General features: G+C 40.7%; 38 non-coding genes and 13 pseudogenes across 38 annotated transcripts; all 51 read right to left on the bottom strand.

The window, feature by feature from the left end:
* Positions 1 to 59: 59 nt before the first annotated feature.
* LOC114775549 (5S ribosomal RNA) lies at positions 60 to 177 on the bottom strand. The gene has a single exon (XR_003745060.1). It is a non-coding gene; the product is annotated as a 5S ribosomal RNA (ribosomal RNA).
* Positions 178 to 320: 143 nt separating this feature from the next.
* On the bottom strand, positions 321 to 439 carry LOC114775514 (5S ribosomal RNA). The gene has a single exon (XR_003745026.1). It is a non-coding gene; the product is annotated as a 5S ribosomal RNA (ribosomal RNA).
* Positions 440 to 582: 143 nt separating this feature from the next.
* On the bottom strand, positions 583 to 701 carry LOC114775513 (5S ribosomal RNA). Its single transcript, XR_003745025.1, has one exon. It is a non-coding gene; the product is annotated as a 5S ribosomal RNA (ribosomal RNA).
* Positions 702 to 845: 144 nt separating this feature from the next.
* Positions 846 to 964, bottom strand: LOC114775511 (5S ribosomal RNA). The gene has a single exon (XR_003745023.1). It is a non-coding gene; the product is annotated as a 5S ribosomal RNA (ribosomal RNA).
* Positions 965 to 1107: 143 nt separating this feature from the next.
* LOC114775510 (5S ribosomal RNA) lies at positions 1108 to 1226 on the bottom strand. Its single transcript, XR_003745022.1, has one exon. It is a non-coding gene; the product is annotated as a 5S ribosomal RNA (ribosomal RNA).
* Positions 1227 to 1370: 144 nt separating this feature from the next.
* On the bottom strand, positions 1371 to 1489 carry LOC114775509 (5S ribosomal RNA). Its single transcript, XR_003745021.1, has one exon. It is a non-coding gene; the product is annotated as a 5S ribosomal RNA (ribosomal RNA).
* Positions 1490 to 1634: 145 nt separating this feature from the next.
* LOC114775536 (5S ribosomal RNA) lies at positions 1635 to 1754 on the bottom strand. The gene has a single exon (XR_003745048.1). It is a non-coding gene; the product is annotated as a 5S ribosomal RNA (ribosomal RNA).
* Positions 1755 to 1898: 144 nt separating this feature from the next.
* On the bottom strand, positions 1899 to 2016 carry LOC114775541 (5S ribosomal RNA). The gene has a single exon (XR_003745052.1). It is a non-coding gene; the product is annotated as a 5S ribosomal RNA (ribosomal RNA).
* A 145-nt stretch (positions 2017 to 2161) lies between these two features.
* LOC114775508 (5S ribosomal RNA) lies at positions 2162 to 2280 on the bottom strand. Its single transcript, XR_003745020.1, has one exon. It is a non-coding gene; the product is annotated as a 5S ribosomal RNA (ribosomal RNA).
* Positions 2281 to 2424: 144 nt separating this feature from the next.
* On the bottom strand, positions 2425 to 2543 carry LOC114775507 (5S ribosomal RNA). The gene has a single exon (XR_003745019.1). It is a non-coding gene; the product is annotated as a 5S ribosomal RNA (ribosomal RNA).
* A 143-nt stretch (positions 2544 to 2686) lies between these two features.
* Positions 2687 to 2805, bottom strand: LOC114775506 (5S ribosomal RNA). Its single transcript, XR_003745018.1, has one exon. It is a non-coding gene; the product is annotated as a 5S ribosomal RNA (ribosomal RNA).
* A 141-nt stretch (positions 2806 to 2946) lies between these two features.
* LOC114775498 (uncharacterized) lies at positions 2947 to 3066 on the bottom strand (annotated as a pseudogene).
* A 406-nt stretch (positions 3067 to 3472) lies between these two features.
* LOC114775490 (uncharacterized) lies at positions 3473 to 3591 on the bottom strand (annotated as a pseudogene).
* A 143-nt stretch (positions 3592 to 3734) lies between these two features.
* LOC114775503 (uncharacterized) lies at positions 3735 to 3855 on the bottom strand (annotated as a pseudogene).
* Positions 3856 to 4250: 395 nt separating this feature from the next.
* LOC114775545 (5S ribosomal RNA) lies at positions 4251 to 4371 on the bottom strand. The gene has a single exon (XR_003745056.1). It is a non-coding gene; the product is annotated as a 5S ribosomal RNA (ribosomal RNA).
* Positions 4372 to 4515: 144 nt separating this feature from the next.
* Positions 4516 to 4634, bottom strand: LOC114775542 (5S ribosomal RNA). Its single transcript, XR_003745053.1, has one exon. It is a non-coding gene; the product is annotated as a 5S ribosomal RNA (ribosomal RNA).
* Positions 4635 to 4780: 146 nt separating this feature from the next.
* On the bottom strand, positions 4781 to 4898 carry LOC114775529 (5S ribosomal RNA). The gene has a single exon (XR_003745041.1). It is a non-coding gene; the product is annotated as a 5S ribosomal RNA (ribosomal RNA).
* Positions 4899 to 5043: 145 nt separating this feature from the next.
* LOC114775491 (uncharacterized) lies at positions 5044 to 5162 on the bottom strand (annotated as a pseudogene).
* A 143-nt stretch (positions 5163 to 5305) lies between these two features.
* On the bottom strand, positions 5306 to 5425 carry LOC114775493 (uncharacterized; annotated as a pseudogene).
* A 141-nt stretch (positions 5426 to 5566) lies between these two features.
* On the bottom strand, positions 5567 to 5685 carry LOC114775543 (5S ribosomal RNA). Its single transcript, XR_003745054.1, has one exon. It is a non-coding gene; the product is annotated as a 5S ribosomal RNA (ribosomal RNA).
* A 147-nt stretch (positions 5686 to 5832) lies between these two features.
* On the bottom strand, positions 5833 to 5951 carry LOC114775550 (5S ribosomal RNA). Its single transcript, XR_003745061.1, has one exon. It is a non-coding gene; the product is annotated as a 5S ribosomal RNA (ribosomal RNA).
* A 145-nt stretch (positions 5952 to 6096) lies between these two features.
* On the bottom strand, positions 6097 to 6217 carry LOC114775494 (uncharacterized; annotated as a pseudogene).
* Positions 6218 to 6360: 143 nt separating this feature from the next.
* On the bottom strand, positions 6361 to 6478 carry LOC114775548 (5S ribosomal RNA). The gene has a single exon (XR_003745059.1). It is a non-coding gene; the product is annotated as a 5S ribosomal RNA (ribosomal RNA).
* Positions 6479 to 6622: 144 nt separating this feature from the next.
* Positions 6623 to 6741, bottom strand: LOC114775530 (5S ribosomal RNA). Its single transcript, XR_003745042.1, has one exon. It is a non-coding gene; the product is annotated as a 5S ribosomal RNA (ribosomal RNA).
* Positions 6742 to 6886: 145 nt separating this feature from the next.
* Positions 6887 to 7006, bottom strand: LOC114775487 (uncharacterized; annotated as a pseudogene).
* A 145-nt stretch (positions 7007 to 7151) lies between these two features.
* On the bottom strand, positions 7152 to 7270 carry LOC114775522 (5S ribosomal RNA). Its single transcript, XR_003745034.1, has one exon. It is a non-coding gene; the product is annotated as a 5S ribosomal RNA (ribosomal RNA).
* A 145-nt stretch (positions 7271 to 7415) lies between these two features.
* Positions 7416 to 7534, bottom strand: LOC114775528 (5S ribosomal RNA). The gene has a single exon (XR_003745040.1). It is a non-coding gene; the product is annotated as a 5S ribosomal RNA (ribosomal RNA).
* Positions 7535 to 7678: 144 nt separating this feature from the next.
* On the bottom strand, positions 7679 to 7797 carry LOC114775495 (uncharacterized; annotated as a pseudogene).
* Positions 7798 to 7941: 144 nt separating this feature from the next.
* On the bottom strand, positions 7942 to 8060 carry LOC114775516 (5S ribosomal RNA). The gene has a single exon (XR_003745028.1). It is a non-coding gene; the product is annotated as a 5S ribosomal RNA (ribosomal RNA).
* A 143-nt stretch (positions 8061 to 8203) lies between these two features.
* LOC114775483 (5S ribosomal RNA) lies at positions 8204 to 8323 on the bottom strand. The gene has a single exon (XR_003745013.1). It is a non-coding gene; the product is annotated as a 5S ribosomal RNA (ribosomal RNA).
* Positions 8324 to 8466: 143 nt separating this feature from the next.
* Positions 8467 to 8585, bottom strand: LOC114775532 (5S ribosomal RNA). The gene has a single exon (XR_003745044.1). It is a non-coding gene; the product is annotated as a 5S ribosomal RNA (ribosomal RNA).
* A 145-nt stretch (positions 8586 to 8730) lies between these two features.
* LOC114775505 (5S ribosomal RNA) lies at positions 8731 to 8849 on the bottom strand. Its single transcript, XR_003745017.1, has one exon. It is a non-coding gene; the product is annotated as a 5S ribosomal RNA (ribosomal RNA).
* Positions 8850 to 8995: 146 nt separating this feature from the next.
* Positions 8996 to 9113, bottom strand: LOC114775492 (uncharacterized; annotated as a pseudogene).
* Positions 9114 to 9256: 143 nt separating this feature from the next.
* On the bottom strand, positions 9257 to 9375 carry LOC114775551 (5S ribosomal RNA). The gene has a single exon (XR_003745062.1). It is a non-coding gene; the product is annotated as a 5S ribosomal RNA (ribosomal RNA).
* Positions 9376 to 9521: 146 nt separating this feature from the next.
* LOC114775497 (uncharacterized) lies at positions 9522 to 9640 on the bottom strand (annotated as a pseudogene).
* A 146-nt stretch (positions 9641 to 9786) lies between these two features.
* On the bottom strand, positions 9787 to 9905 carry LOC114775504 (5S ribosomal RNA). The gene has a single exon (XR_003745016.1). It is a non-coding gene; the product is annotated as a 5S ribosomal RNA (ribosomal RNA).
* Positions 9906 to 10051: 146 nt separating this feature from the next.
* Positions 10052 to 10170, bottom strand: LOC114775527 (5S ribosomal RNA). The gene has a single exon (XR_003745039.1). It is a non-coding gene; the product is annotated as a 5S ribosomal RNA (ribosomal RNA).
* Positions 10171 to 10314: 144 nt separating this feature from the next.
* Positions 10315 to 10434, bottom strand: LOC114775485 (uncharacterized; annotated as a pseudogene).
* A 145-nt stretch (positions 10435 to 10579) lies between these two features.
* LOC114775526 (5S ribosomal RNA) lies at positions 10580 to 10698 on the bottom strand. The gene has a single exon (XR_003745038.1). It is a non-coding gene; the product is annotated as a 5S ribosomal RNA (ribosomal RNA).
* A 146-nt stretch (positions 10699 to 10844) lies between these two features.
* LOC114775520 (5S ribosomal RNA) lies at positions 10845 to 10963 on the bottom strand. The gene has a single exon (XR_003745032.1). It is a non-coding gene; the product is annotated as a 5S ribosomal RNA (ribosomal RNA).
* Positions 10964 to 11107: 144 nt separating this feature from the next.
* Positions 11108 to 11226, bottom strand: LOC114775499 (5S ribosomal RNA). Its single transcript, XR_003745015.1, has one exon. It is a non-coding gene; the product is annotated as a 5S ribosomal RNA (ribosomal RNA).
* Positions 11227 to 11369: 143 nt separating this feature from the next.
* On the bottom strand, positions 11370 to 11488 carry LOC114775488 (5S ribosomal RNA). The gene has a single exon (XR_003745014.1). It is a non-coding gene; the product is annotated as a 5S ribosomal RNA (ribosomal RNA).
* A 145-nt stretch (positions 11489 to 11633) lies between these two features.
* Positions 11634 to 11754, bottom strand: LOC114775496 (uncharacterized; annotated as a pseudogene).
* Positions 11755 to 11897: 143 nt separating this feature from the next.
* LOC114775535 (5S ribosomal RNA) lies at positions 11898 to 12016 on the bottom strand. The gene has a single exon (XR_003745047.1). It is a non-coding gene; the product is annotated as a 5S ribosomal RNA (ribosomal RNA).
* Positions 12017 to 12161: 145 nt separating this feature from the next.
* LOC114775501 (uncharacterized) lies at positions 12162 to 12281 on the bottom strand (annotated as a pseudogene).
* A 144-nt stretch (positions 12282 to 12425) lies between these two features.
* Positions 12426 to 12544, bottom strand: LOC114775546 (5S ribosomal RNA). Its single transcript, XR_003745057.1, has one exon. It is a non-coding gene; the product is annotated as a 5S ribosomal RNA (ribosomal RNA).
* Positions 12545 to 12689: 145 nt separating this feature from the next.
* Positions 12690 to 12809, bottom strand: LOC114775544 (5S ribosomal RNA). The gene has a single exon (XR_003745055.1). It is a non-coding gene; the product is annotated as a 5S ribosomal RNA (ribosomal RNA).
* Positions 12810 to 12952: 143 nt separating this feature from the next.
* Positions 12953 to 13071, bottom strand: LOC114775534 (5S ribosomal RNA). Its single transcript, XR_003745046.1, has one exon. It is a non-coding gene; the product is annotated as a 5S ribosomal RNA (ribosomal RNA).
* A 146-nt stretch (positions 13072 to 13217) lies between these two features.
* LOC114775540 (5S ribosomal RNA) lies at positions 13218 to 13336 on the bottom strand. The gene has a single exon (XR_003745051.1). It is a non-coding gene; the product is annotated as a 5S ribosomal RNA (ribosomal RNA).
* Positions 13337 to 13480: 144 nt separating this feature from the next.
* On the bottom strand, positions 13481 to 13599 carry LOC114775523 (5S ribosomal RNA). Its single transcript, XR_003745035.1, has one exon. It is a non-coding gene; the product is annotated as a 5S ribosomal RNA (ribosomal RNA).
* A 144-nt stretch (positions 13600 to 13743) lies between these two features.
* On the bottom strand, positions 13744 to 13862 carry LOC114775525 (5S ribosomal RNA). The gene has a single exon (XR_003745037.1). It is a non-coding gene; the product is annotated as a 5S ribosomal RNA (ribosomal RNA).
* Positions 13863 to 13991: the final 129 nt, after the last annotated feature.

The following is a 13991-nucleotide window of genomic DNA, read 5'->3' as shown; positions in this document are numbered from 1 at the left end:
GAAAAAAACTAACAAAGCGATGCAAAAAACTTCATTTTAAAAAGTTTTTCAACAGTTAAAGCTTACAGCACCTGGTATTCCCAGGAGGTCTCCCATCCAAGTACTAACCAGGCCCAAGCCTTCTAGCTTCCGAGATCAGACGAGACCGGGCGTTCTTGGGCTGGTATGGCCGTAAGCAATCTCTGCTTGAAAATCTTGGACTTTAAACAACCTAGGCTTGAAAACATATCACAGAGTGAAAATACCTCTTAACTTACTTTAGAAAAAACTAACAAAGCGATGCAAAAAAACTTCATTTTAAAAAGTTTTTCAACAGTTAAAGCTTACAGCACCTGGTATTCCCAGGAGGTCTCCCATCCAAGTACTAACCAGGCCCAAGCCTTCTTAGCTTCCGAGATCAGACGAGACCGGGCGTTCTTGGGCTGGTATGGCCGTAAGCAATCTCTGCTTGAAAATCTTGGACTTTAAACAACCTAGGCTTGAAAACATATCACAGAGTGAAAATACCTCTTAACTTACTTTAGAAAAAACTAACAAAGCGATGCAAAAAAACTTCATTTTAAAAAGTTTTTCAACAGTTAAAGCTTACAGCACCTGGTATTCCCAGGAGGTCTCCCATCCAAGTACTAACCAGGCCCAAGCCTTCTTAGCTTCCGAGATCAGACGAGACCGGGCGTTCTTGGGCTGGTATGGCCGTAAGCAATCTCTGCTTGAAAATCTTGGACTTTAAACAACCTAGGCTTGAAAACATATCACAGAGTGAAAATACCTCTTAACTTACTTTAGAAAAAAACTAACAAAGCGATGCAAAAAAACTTCATTTTAAAAAGTTTTTCAACAGTTAAAGCTTACAGCACCTGGTATTCCCAGGAGGTCTCCCATCCAAGTACTAACCAGGCCCAAGCCTTCTTAGCTTCCGAGATCAGACGAGACCGGGCGTTCTTGGGCTGGTATGGCCGTAAGCAATCTCTGCTTGAAAATCTTGGACTTTAAACAACCTAGGCTTGAAAACATATCACAGAGTGAAAATACCTCTTAACTTACTTAGAAAAAAACTAACAAAGCGATGCAAAAAAACTTCATTTTAAAAAGTTTTTCAACAGTTAAAGCTTACAGCACCTGGTATTCCCAGGAGGTCTCCCATCCAAGTACTAACCAGGCCCAAGCCTTCTTAGCTTCCGAGATCAGACGAGACCGGGCGTTCTTGGGCTGGTATGGCCGTAAGCAATCTCTGCTTGAAAATCTTGGACTTTAAACAACCTAGGCTTGAAAACATATCACAGAGTGAAAATACCTCTTAACTTACTTTAGAAAAAAACTAACAAAGCGATGCAAAAAAACTTCATTTTAAAAAGTTTTTCAACAGTTAAAGCTTACAGCACCTGGTATTCCCAGGAGGTCTCCCATCCAAGTACTAACCAGGCCCAAGCCTTCTTAGCTTCCGAGATCAGACGAGACCGGGCGTTCTTGGGCTGGTATGGCCGTAAGCAATCTCTGCTTGAAAATCTTGGACTTTAAACAACCTAGGCTTGAAAACATATCACAGAGTGAAAATACCTCTTAACTTACTTTAGAAAAAAACTAACAAAGCGATGCAAAAAAACTTCATTTTAAAAAAGTTTTTCAACAGTTAAAGCTTACAGCACCTGGTATTCCCAGGAGGTCTCCCATCCAAGTACTAACCAGGCCCAAGCCTTCTTAGCTTCCGAGATCAGACGAGACCAGGGCGTTCTTGGGCTGGTATGGCCGTAAGCAATCTCTGCTTGAAAATCTTGGACTTTAAACAACCTAGGCTTGAAAACATATCACAGAGTGAAAATACCTCTTAACTTACTTTAGAAAAAAACTAACAAAGCGATGCAAAAAAACTTCATTTTAAAAAGTTTTTCAACAGTTAAAGCTTACAGCACCTGGTATTCCCAGGAGGTCTCCCATCCAAGTACTAACCAGGCCCAAGCCTTCTTAGCTTCCGAGATCAGACGAGACCGGCGTTCTTGGGCTGGTATGGCCGTAAGCAATCTCTGCTTGAAAATCTTGGACTTTAAACAACCTAGGCTTGAAAACATATCACAGAGTGAAAATACCTCTTAACTTACTTTAGAAAAAAACTAACAAAGCGATGCAAAAAAACTTCATTTTAAAAAAGTTTTTCAACAGTTAAAGCTTACAGCACCTGGTATTCCCAGGAGGTCTCCCATCCAAGTACTAACCAGGCCCAAGCCTTCTTAGCTTCCGAGATCAGACGAGACCGGGCGTTCTTGGGCTGGTATGGCCGTAAGCAATCTCTGCTTGAAAATCTTGGACTTTAAACAACCTAGGCTTGAAAACATATCACAGAGTGAAAATACCTCTTAACTTACTTTAGAAAAAAACTAACAAAGCGATGCAAAAAAACTTCATTTTAAAAAGTTTTTCAACAGTTAAAGCTTACAGCACCTGGTATTCCCAGGAGGTCTCCCATCCAAGTACTAACCAGGCCCAAGCCTTCTTAGCTTCCGAGATCAGACGAGACCGGGCGTTCTTGGGCTGGTATGGCCGTAAGCAATCTCTGCTTGAAAATCTTGGACTTTAAACAACCTAGGCTTGAAAACATATCACAGAGTGAAAATACCTCTTAACTTACTTTAGAAAAAAACTAACAAAGCGATGCAAAAAAACTTCATTTTAAAAGTTTTTCAACAGTTAAAGCTTACAGCACCTGGTATTCCCAGGAGGTCTCCCATCCAAGTACTAACCAGGCCCAAGCCTTCTTAGCTTCCGAGATCAGACGAGACCGGGCGTTCTTGGGCTGGTATGGCCGTAAGCAATCTCTGCTTGAAAATCTTGGACTTTAAACAACCTAGGCTTGAACATATCACAGAGTGAAAATACCTCTTAACTTACTTTAGAAAAAAACTAACAAAGCGATGCAAAAAACTTCATTTAAAAAGGTTTTTCAACAGTTAAAGCTTACAGCACCTGGTATTCCCAGGAGGTCTCCCATCCAAGTACTAACCAGGCCCAAGCCTTCTTAGCTTCCGAGATCAGACGAGACGGGCGTTCTTGGGCCTGGTAATGGCCGTAAGCAATCTCTGCTTGAAAATCTTGGACTTTAAACAACCTAGGCTTGAAAAACATATCACAGAGTTGAAATACCTCTTAAATACTTTAGAAAAAACTAACAAAGCGATGCAAAAAAACTTCATTTTACAAAGTTTTTCAACAGTTAAAGCTTACAGCACCTGGTAATCCCAGGAGTCTCCCATCCAAGTAACTAACCAGGCGCAAGCCTTCTTAGCTTCCGAGATCAGACGAGACCCGCCGTTCTTGGCTGGTATGGCCGTAAGCAATCTCTGCTTGAAAATCTTGGACTTTAAAAACCACCTAGGCTTGAAAACATATCAACAGAGTGAAATACCTCTTAACTTACTTTAGAAAAAAACTAACAAAGCGATGCAAAAAAACTTCATTTTAAAAAGTTTTCAACAGTTAAAGCTTACAGCACCTGGTATTCCCAGGGAGGTCTCCCATCCAAGTACTAACAGGCCCAAGCCTTCTTAGCTTCCGAGATCAGACGAGACCGGGCGTTCTTGGGCTGGTATGGCCGTAAGCAATCTCTGCTTGAAAATCTTGGACTTTAAACAAACCTAGGCTTGAAACATATCACAGATTGAAAATACCTCTTAACTACTTTAGAAAAAAACTAACAAAGCGATGCAAAAAAACTTCATTTTAAAAAGTTTTTCAACAGTTAAAGCTTACAGCACTGGTATTCCCAGGGAGGTCTCCCATCCAAGTACTAACCAGGCCCAAGCCTTCTTAGCTTCCGAGATCAGACGAGACCAGGCGTTTCTTGGGCTGGTAATGGCCGTAAGCAATCTCTGCTTGAAAATCTTGGACTTTAAACAACCTAGGCTTGAGAACATATCACAGAGTGAAATACCTCTTAACTTACTTTAGAAAAAAACTAACAAAGCGATGCAAAAAACTTCATTTTAAAAGTTTTTCACAGTTAAAGCTACAGAACCTGGTATTCCCAGGAGGTCCTCCCATCCAAGTACTAACCAGGCCCAAGCCTTCTTAGCTTCCCAGACCGGGCGTTCCTGGGCTGTATGGCCGTAAGCAATCTCTGCTTGCAAATCTTGGACTTTAAACTAACATAGGCTTAAAAAAACATATCACAGAGTGAAAATACCTCTTAACTTACTTTAGAAAAAAACTAACAAAGCGATGCAAAAAAACTTCATTTTAAAAAGTTTTTCAACAGTTAAAGCTTACAGCACCTGGTATTTCCCAGGAGGTCTCCCATCCAAGTACTAACCAGGCCCAAGCCTTCTTAGCTTCCGAGATCAGACGAGACCGGGCGTTCTTGGGCCTGGTATGGCCGTAAGCAATCTCTGCTTGAAAATCTTGGACTTTAAACAACCTAGGCTTGAAAACATATCACAGAGTGAAAATACCTCTTAACTTACTTTAGAAAAAAACTAACAAGCGATGCAAAAAAAACTTCATTTTAAAAAGTTTTTCAACAGTTAAAGCTTACAGAACCTGGTATTCCCAGGAGGTCTCCCATCCAAGTACTAACCAGGCCCAAGCCTTCTTAGCTTCCGAGATCAGACGAGACCAGGCGTTCTTGGGCTGGTATGGCCGTAAGCAATCTCTGCTTGAAAATCTTGGACTTTAAACAACCTAGGCTTGAAAACATATCACAGAGTGAAAATACCTCTTTAACTTACTTTAGAAAAAAACTAACAAAGCGATGCAAAAAAACTTCATTTTTAAAATGTTTTTCAACAGTTAAAGCTTACAGCACCTGGTATTCCAGGAGGTCTCCCATCCAAGTACTAACCAGGCCCAAGCCTTCTTAGCTTCCGAGATCAGACGAGATCGGGCGTTCTTGGGCTGGTATGGCCGTAAGCAATCTCTGCTTGAAAATCTTGGACTTTAACAACCTAAGCTTGAAAACATATCACAGAGTGAAAATACCTCTTAACTTACTTTAGAAAAAAACTAACAAAGCGATGCAAAAAAAACTTCATTTTAAAAAGTTTTTCAAACAGTTAAAGCTTACAGCACCTGGTATTCCCAGGAGGTCTCCCATCCAAGTACTAACCCAGGCCCAAGCCTTCTAGCTTCCGAGATCAGACGAGACCGGGCGTTCTTGGGCTGGTATGGCCGTAAGCAATCTCTGCTTGAAAATCTTGGACTTTAAACAACCTAGGCTTGAAAACATATCACAGAGTGAAAATACCTCTTAACTTACTTTAGAAAAAAACTAACAAAGCGATGCAAAAAACTTCATTTTAAAAAGTTTTTCAACAGTTAAAGCTTACAGAACCTGGTATTCCCAGGGAGGTCTCCCATCCAAGTACTAACCAGGCCCAAGCCTTCTTAGCTTCTGAGATCAGACGAGACCGGGCGTTCTTGGGCTGGTATGGCCGTAAGCAATCTCTGCTTGAAAATCTTGGACTTTAACATACCTAGGCTTGAAACATATCACAGAGTGAAATACCTCTTAACTTACTTTAGAAAAAAACTAACAAAGCGATGCAAAAAAACTTCATTTTAAAAAGTTTTTCAACAGTAAAGCTTACAGCACCTGGTATTCCCAGGAGGTCTCCCATCCAAGTACTAACCAGGCCCAAGCCTTCTTAGCTTCCGAGATAAGACGAGACCGGGCGTTCTTGGGCTGGTATGGCTGTAAGCAATCTCTGCTTGAAAATCTTGGACTTTAAAACAACCTAGGCTTGAAAACATATCACAGAGTGAAAATACCCTCTTAACTTACTTTAGAAAAAAACTAACAAAGCGATGCAAAAAAACTTCATTTTAAAAAAGTTTTTCAACAGTTAAAGCTTACAGAACCTGGTATTCCCAGGAGGTCTCCCATCCAAGTACTAACCAGGCCCAAGCCTTCTTAGCTTCTGAGATCAGACGAGACCGGGCGTTCTTGGGCTGGTATGGCCGTAAGCAATCTCTGCTGAAAATCTTGGACTTTAAATAAACCTAGGCTTTAAACATATCACAGAGTGAAAATACCTCTTAACTTACTTTAGAAAAAAACTAACAAAGCGATGCAAAAAAACTTCATTTTAAAAAAGTTTTTTCAACAGTTAAAGCTTACAGAACCTGGTATTCCCAGGAGGTCTCCCATCCAAGTACTAACCAGGCCCAAGCCTTCTTAGCTTCCAGAGATCAGACGAGACCGGGGCGTTCTTGGGCTGGTATGGCCGTAAGCAATCTCTGCTTGAAAATCTTGGACTTTAAACAACCTAGGCTTGAAAACATATCACAGAGTGAAAATACCTCTTAACTTACTTTAGAAAAAAACTAACAAAGCGATGCAAAAAACTTCATTTTAAAAAGTTTTTCAACAGTTAAAGCTTACAGCACCTGGTATTCCCAGGAGGTCTCCCATCCAAGTACTAACCAGGCCCAAGCCTTCTAGCTTCCGAGATCAGACGAGACCGGGCGTTCTTGGGCTGGTATGGCCGTAAGCAATCTCTGCTTGAAAATCTTGGACTTTAAACAACCTAGGCTTGAAAACATATCACAGAGTGAAAATACCTCTTAACTTACTTTAGAAAAAAACTAACAAAGCGATGCAAAAAAAATTCATTTTAAAAAGTTTTTCAACAGTTAAAGCTTACAGAACCTGGTATTCCCAGGAGGTCTCCCATCAAAGTACTAACCAGGCCCAAGCCTTCTTAGCTTCCGAGATCAGACGAGACCGGGCGTTCTTGGGCTGGTATGGCCGTAAGCAATCTCTGCTTGAAAATCTTGGACTTTAAACAACCTAGGCTTGAAAACATATCACAGAGTGAAAATACCTCTTAACTTACTTTAGAAAAAAACTAACAAAGCGATGCAAAAAAAACTTCATTTTAAAAAGTTTTTCAACAGTTAAAGCTTACAGCACCTGGTATTCCCAGGAGGTCTCCAATCCAAGTACTAACCAGGCCCAAGCCTTCTTAGCTTCCCGAGATCAGACGAGACCGGGCGTTCTTGGGCTGGTATGGCCGTAAGCAATCTCTGCTTGAAAATCTTGGACTTTAAACAACCTAGGCTTGAAAACATATCACAGAGTGAAAATACCTCTTAACTTACTTTAGAAAAAACTAACAAAGCGATGCAAAAAAAACTTCATTTTAAAAAGTTTTTCAACAGTTAAAAGCTTACAGCACCTGGTATTCCCAGGAGGTCTCCCATCCAAGTACTAACCAGGCCCAAGCCTTCTTAGCTTCTGAGATCAGACGAGACCGGGCGTTCTTGGGCTGGTATGGCCGTAAGCAATCTCTGCTTGAAAATCTTGGACTTTAAATAACCTAGGCTTTAAAACATATCACAGAGTGAAAATACCTCTTAACTTACTTTAGAAAAAAAACTAACAAAGCGATGCAAAAAAACTTCATTTTAAAAAGTTTTTCAACAGTTAAAGCTTACAGAACCTGGTATTCCCAGGAGGTCTCCCATCCAAGTACTAACCAGGCCCAAGCCTTCTTAGCTTCCGAGATCAGACGAGACCGGGCGTTCTTGGGCTGGTATGGCCGTAAGCAATCTCTGCTTGAAAATCTTGGACTTTAAACAACCTAGGCTTGAAAACATATCACAGAGTGAAAATACCTCTTAACTTACTTTAGAAAAAAACTAACAAAGCGATGCAAAAAAAACTTCATTTTAAAAGTTTTTCAACAGTTAAAGCTTACAGCACCTGGTATTCCAGGAGGTCTCCCATCCAAGTACTAACCAGGCCCAAGCCTTCTTAGCTTCCTGAGATCAGACGAGACCGGGCGTTCTTGGGCTGGTATGGCCGTAAGCAATCTCTGCTTGAAAATCTTGGACTTTAAACAACCTAGGCTTGAAACATATCACAGAGTGGAAAATACCTCTTAACTTACTTTAGAAAAAAACTAACAAAGCGATGCAAAAAAAACTTCATTTTAAAAAGTTTTCAACAGTTAAAGCTTACAGCACCTGGTATTCCCAGGAGGTCGCCCATCCAAGTACTAACCAGGCCCAAGCCTTCTTAGCTTCCGAGATCAGACGAGACCGGGCGTTCTTGGGCTGGTATGGCCGTAAGCAATCTCTGCTTGAAAATCTTGGACATTTAAACAACCTAGGCTTGAAAAATATCACAGATTGAAAATACCTCTTAACTTACTTTAGAAAAAAACTAACAAAGCGATGCAAAAAAACTTCATTTAAAAAGTTTTTCAACAGTTAAAGCTTACAGCACCTGGTATTCCCAGGAGGTCTCCCATCCCAAGTACTAACCAGGCCCAAGCCTTCTTAGCTTCTGAGATCAGACGAGACCGGGCGTTCTTGGGCTGGTATGGCCGTAAGCAATCTCTGCTTGAAAATCTTGGACTTTAAACAACCTAGGCTTGAAAACATATCACAGAGTGCAAATACCTCTTAACTTACTTTAGAAAAAAACTAACAAAGCGATGCAAAAAAACTTCATTTTAAAAGTTTTTCAACAGTTAAAGCTTACAGCACCTGGTATTCCCAGGAGGTCTCCCATCCAAGTACTAACCAGGCCCAAGCCTTCTTAGCTTCTGAGATCAGACGAGACCGGGCGTTCTTGGGCTGGTATGGCCATAAGCAATCTCTGCTTGAAAATCTTGGACTTTAAATAACCTAGGCTTTAAAACATATCACAGATTGAAAATACCTCTTAACTTACTTTAGAAAAAAACTAACAAAGCGATGCAAAAAAAACTTCATTTTAAAAAGTTTTTCAACAGTTAAAGCTTACAGCACCTGGTATTCCCAGGAGGTCTCCCATCCAAGTACTAACCAGGCCCAAGCCTTCTTAGCTTCCGAGATCAGACGAGACCGGGCGTTCTTGGGCTGGTATGGCCGTAAGCAATCTCTCCTTGAAAATCTTGGACTTTAAACAACCTAGGCTTGAGAACATATCACAGAAGTGAAAATACCTCTTAACTTACTTTTAGAAAAAAACTAACAAAGCGATGCAAAAAAACTTCATTTTAAAAAGTTTTTCAACAGTTAAAGCTTACAGAACCTGGTATTCCCAGGAGGTCTCCCATCCAAGTACTAACCAGGCCCAAGCCTTCTTAGCTTCGAGATCAGACGAGACCGGGCGTTCTTGGGCTGGTATGGCCGTAAGCAATCTCTGCTTGAAAATCTTGGACTTTAAACAACCTAGGCTTGAAAACATATCACAGAGTGAAAATACCTCTTAACTTACTTTAGAAAAAAACTAACAAAGCGATGCAAAAAAACTTCATTTAAAAAGTTTTTCAACAGTTAAAGCTTACAGAACCTGGCATTCCCTGAAGGTCTCCCATCCAAGTACTAACCAGGCCCAAGCCTTCTTAGCTTCCGAGATCAGACGAGACCGGGCGTTCTTGGGCTGGTATGGCCGTAAGCAATCTCTGCTTGAAAATCTTGGACATTTAAAGCAACCTAGGCTTGAAAACATATCACAGAGTGAAAATACCTCTTAACTTACTTTAGAAAAAAACTAACAAAGCGATGCAAAAAAACTTCATTTTAAAAAGTTTTTCAACAGTTAAAGCTTACAGCACCTGGTATTCCCAGGAGGTCTCCCATCCAAGTACTAACCAGGCCCAAGCCTTCTAGCTTCCTGAGATCAGACGAGACCGGGCGTTCTTGGGCTGGTATGGCCGTAAGCAATCTCTGCTTGAAAATCTTGGACTTTAAACAACCTAGGCTTGAAAAACATATCACAGAGTGAAAATACCTCTTAACTTACTTTAGAAAAAAACTAACAAAGCGATGCAAAAAAAACTTCATTTTAAAAAGTTTTTCAACAGTTAAAGCTTACAGCACCTGGTATTCCCAGGAGGTCTCCCATCCAAGTACTAACCAGGCCCAAGCCTTCTTAGCTTCCGAGATCAGACGAGACCGGGCGTTCTTGGGCTGGTATGGCCGTAAGCAATCTCTGCTTGAAAATCTTGGACTTTAAACAACCTAGGCTTGAAAACATATCACAAGAGTGAAAATACCTCTTAACTTACTTTAGAAAAAAACTAACAAAGCGATGCAAAAAAAACTTCATTTTAAAAAGTTTTTCAACAGTTAAAGCTTACAGAACCTGGTATTCCCAGGAGGTCTCCCATCCAAGTACTAACCAGGCCCAAGCCTTCTTAGCTTCCGAGATCAGACGAGACCGGGCGTTCTTGGGCTGGTATGGCCGTAAGCAATCTCTGCTTGAAAATCTTGGACTTTAAATAACCTAGGCTTGAAAACATATCACAGAGTGAAAATACCTCTTAACTTACTTTAGAAAAAAACTAACAAAGCGATGCAAAAAAACTTCATTTTAAAAAGTTTTTAAACAGTTAAAGCTTACAGAACCTGGTATTCCCATGAAGGTCTCCCATCCAAGTACTAACCAGGCCCAAGCCTTCTTAGCTTCCGAGATCAGACGAGACCGGGCGTTCTTGGGCTGGTATGGCCGTAAGCAATCTCTGCTTGAAAATCTTGGACATTTAAAGAACCTAGGCTTGAAAACATATCACAGATTGAAAATACCTCTTAACTTACTTTAGAAAAAAACTAACAAAGCGATGCAAAAAAACTTCATTTTAAAAAGTTTTTCAACAGTTAAAGCTTACAGAACCTGGTATTCCCAGGAGGTCTCCCATCCAAGTACTAACCAGGCCCAAGCCTTCTTAGCTTCCGAGATCAGACGAGACCGGGCGTTCTTGGGCTGGTATGGCCGTAAGCAAATCTCTGCTTGAAAATCTTGGACTTTAAACAACCTAGGCTTGAAAACATATCACAGAGTGGAAATACCTGTTAACTTACTTTAGAAAAAAACTAACAAAGCGATGCAAAAAAACTTCATTTTTAAAAAAAATTTCAACAGTTAAAGCTTACAGCACCTGGTATTCCCAGGAGGTCTGCCATCCAAGTACTAACCAGGCCCAAGCCTTCTTAGCTTCCGAGATCAGACGAGACCGGGCGTTCTTGGGCTGGTATGGCCGTAAGCAATCTCTGCTTGAAAATCTTGGACATTAAACAACCTAGGCTTGAAAAAATATCACAGATTGAAAATACCTCTTAACTTACATTAGAAAAAAACTAACAAAGCGATGCAAAAAAACTTCATTTTAAAAAGTTTTTCAACAGTTAAAGCTTACAGCACCTGGTATTCCCAGGAGGTCTCCCATCCAAGTACTAACCAGGCCCAAGCCTTCTTAGCTTCCGAGATCAGACGAGACCGGGCGTTCTTGGGCTGGTATGGCCGTAAGCAAACTCTGCTTGAAAATCTTGGACTTTAAACAACCTAGGCTTGAAAACATATCACAGAGTGCAAATACCTCTTAACTTACTTTAGAAAAAAACTAACAAAGCGATGCAAAAAACTTCATTTTAAAAAGTTTTTCAACAGTTAAAGCTTACAGCACCTGGTATTCCCAGGAGGTCTCCCATCCAAGTACTAACCAGGCCCAAGCCTTCTTAGCTTCCGAGATCAGACGAGACCGGGCGTTCTTGGGCTGGTATGGCCGTAAGCAATCTCTGCTTGAAAATCTTGGACTTTAAACTAACCTAGGCTTGAAAACATATCACAGAGTGAAAATACCTCTTAACTTACTTTAGAAAAAAACTAACAAAGCGATGCAAAAAAACTTCATTTTAAAAAGTTTTTCAACAGTTAAAGCTTACAGAACCTGGTATTCCCAGGAGGTCTCCCATTCCAAGTACTAACCAGGCCCAAGCCTTCTTAGCTTCCTGAGATCAGACGAGACCAGGCGTTCTTGGGCTGGTATGGCCGTAAGCAATCTCTGCTTGAAAATCTTGGACTTTAAACAACCTAGGCTTTGAAAACATATCACAGAGTGAAAATACCTCTTAACTTACTTTAGAAAAAACTAACAAAGCGATGCAAAAAAACTTCATTTTAAAAGTTTTTCAACAGTTAAAGCTTACAGAACCTGGCATTCCCAGGAGGTCTCCCATCCAAGTACTAACCAGGCCCAAGCCTTCTTAGCTTCCGAGATCAGACGAGACCGGGCGTTCTTGGGCTGGTATGGCCGTAAGCAATCTCTGCTTGAAAATCTTGGACTTTAAACAACCTAGGCTTGAAAACATATCACAGAGTGAAAATACCTCTTAACTTACTTTAGAAAAAAACTAACAAAGCGATGCAAAAAAAACTTCATTTTAAAAAGTTTTTCAACAGTTAAAGCTTACAGCACCTGGTATTCCCAGGCAGTCTCCCATTCAAGTACTAACCAGGCTCAAGCCTTCTTAGCTTCTGAAATCATACGAGACCAGGGCGTTCTTGGGCTGGTATGGCCGTAAGCAATCTCTGCTTGAAAATCTTGGACTTTAAACAACCTAGGCTTGAAAACATATCACAGAGTGGAAATACCTCTTAACTTACTTTAGAAAAAACTAACAAAGCGATGCAAAAAAACTTCATTTTAAAAAAGTTTTTCAACAGTTAAAGCTTACAGCACCTGGTATTCCCAGGAGGTCTCCCATCCAAGTACTAACCAGGCCCAAGCCTTCTTAGCTTCCGAGATCAGACGAGACCGGGCGTTCTTGGGCTGGTATGGCCGTAAGCAATCTCTGCTTGAAAATCTTGGACATTTAAACAACCTAGGCTTGAAAACATATCACAGAGTGAAAATACCTCTTAACTTACTTTAGAAAAAAACTAACAAAGCGATGCAAAAAAACTTCATTTTAAAAAGTTTTTCAACAGTTAAAGCTTACAGCACCTGGTATTCCCAGGAGGTCTCCCATTCAAGTACTAACCAGGCCCAAGCCTTCTTAGCTTCCGAGATCAGACGAGACCGGGCGTTCTTGGGCTGGTATGGCCAGTAAGCAATCTCTGCTTGAAAATCTTGGACTTTAAACAACCTAGGCTTGAAAACATATCACAGAGTGAAAATACCTCTTAACTTACTTTAGAAAAAACTAACAAAGCGATGCAAAAAAACTTCATTTTAAAAAGTTTTTCAACAGTTAAAGCTTACAGCACCTGGTATTCCCAGGAGGTCTCCCATCCAAGTACTAACCAGGCCCAAGCCTTCTTAGCTTCCGAGATCAGACGAGACCGGGCGTTCTTGGGCTGGTATGGCCGTAAGCAATCTCTGCTTGAAAATCTTGGACATTTAAACAACCTAGGCTTGAAAACATATCACAGAGTGAAAATACCTCTTAACTTACTTTAGAAAAAAACTAACAAAGCGATGCAAAAAAAACTTCATTTTAAAAAGTTTTTCAACAGTTAAAGCTTACAGCACCTGGTATTCCCAGGAGGTCTCCCATCCAAGTACTAACCAGGCCCAAGCCTTCTTAGCTTCCGAGATCAGACGAGACGGGGCGTTCTTGGGCTGGTATGGCCGTAAGCAATCTCTGCTTGAAAATCTTGGACTTTAAACAACCTAGGCTTGAAAACATATCACAGAGTGAAAATACCTCTTAACTTACTTTAGAAAAAAACTAACAAAGCGATGCAAAAAAACTTCATTTTAAAAAGTTTTTCAACAGTTAAAGCTTACAGCACCTGGTATTCCCAGGAGGTCTCCCATCCAAGTACTAACCAGGCCCAAGCCTTCTTAGCTTCCGAGATCAGACGAGACCGGGCGTTCTTGGGCTGGTATGGCCGTAAGCAATCTCTGCTTGAAAATCTTGGACTTTAAACAACCTAGGCTTGAAAACATATCACAGAGTGAAAATACCTCTTAACTTACTTTAGAAAAAAACTAACAAAGCGATGCAAAAAAACTTCATTTTAAAAAGTTTTTCAACAGTTAAAGCTTACAGAACCTGGTATTCCCAGGAGGTCTCCCATCCAAGTACTAACCAGGCCCAAGCCTTCTTAGCTTCCGAGATCAGACGAGACCGGGCGTTCTTGGGCTGGTATGGCCGTAAGCAATCTCTGCTTGAAAATCTTGGACTTTAAACAACCTAGGCTTGAAAACATATCACAGAGTGAAAATACCTCTTAACTTACTTTAGAAAAAAACTAACAAAGCGATGCAAAAAAACTTCATTTTAAAAAG

The sequence above is a fragment of the Denticeps clupeoides genome, unplaced genomic scaffold, assembly GCF_900700375.1.
Source record: "Denticeps clupeoides unplaced genomic scaffold, fDenClu1.1, whole genome shotgun sequence".
In the NCBI taxonomy this organism is placed as follows: domain Eukaryota; kingdom Metazoa; phylum Chordata; class Actinopteri; order Clupeiformes; family Denticipitidae; genus Denticeps; species Denticeps clupeoides.
Note: the sequence above shows the minus strand (reverse complement) of the source record. Positions and strands in the feature narration are given on the sequence as shown.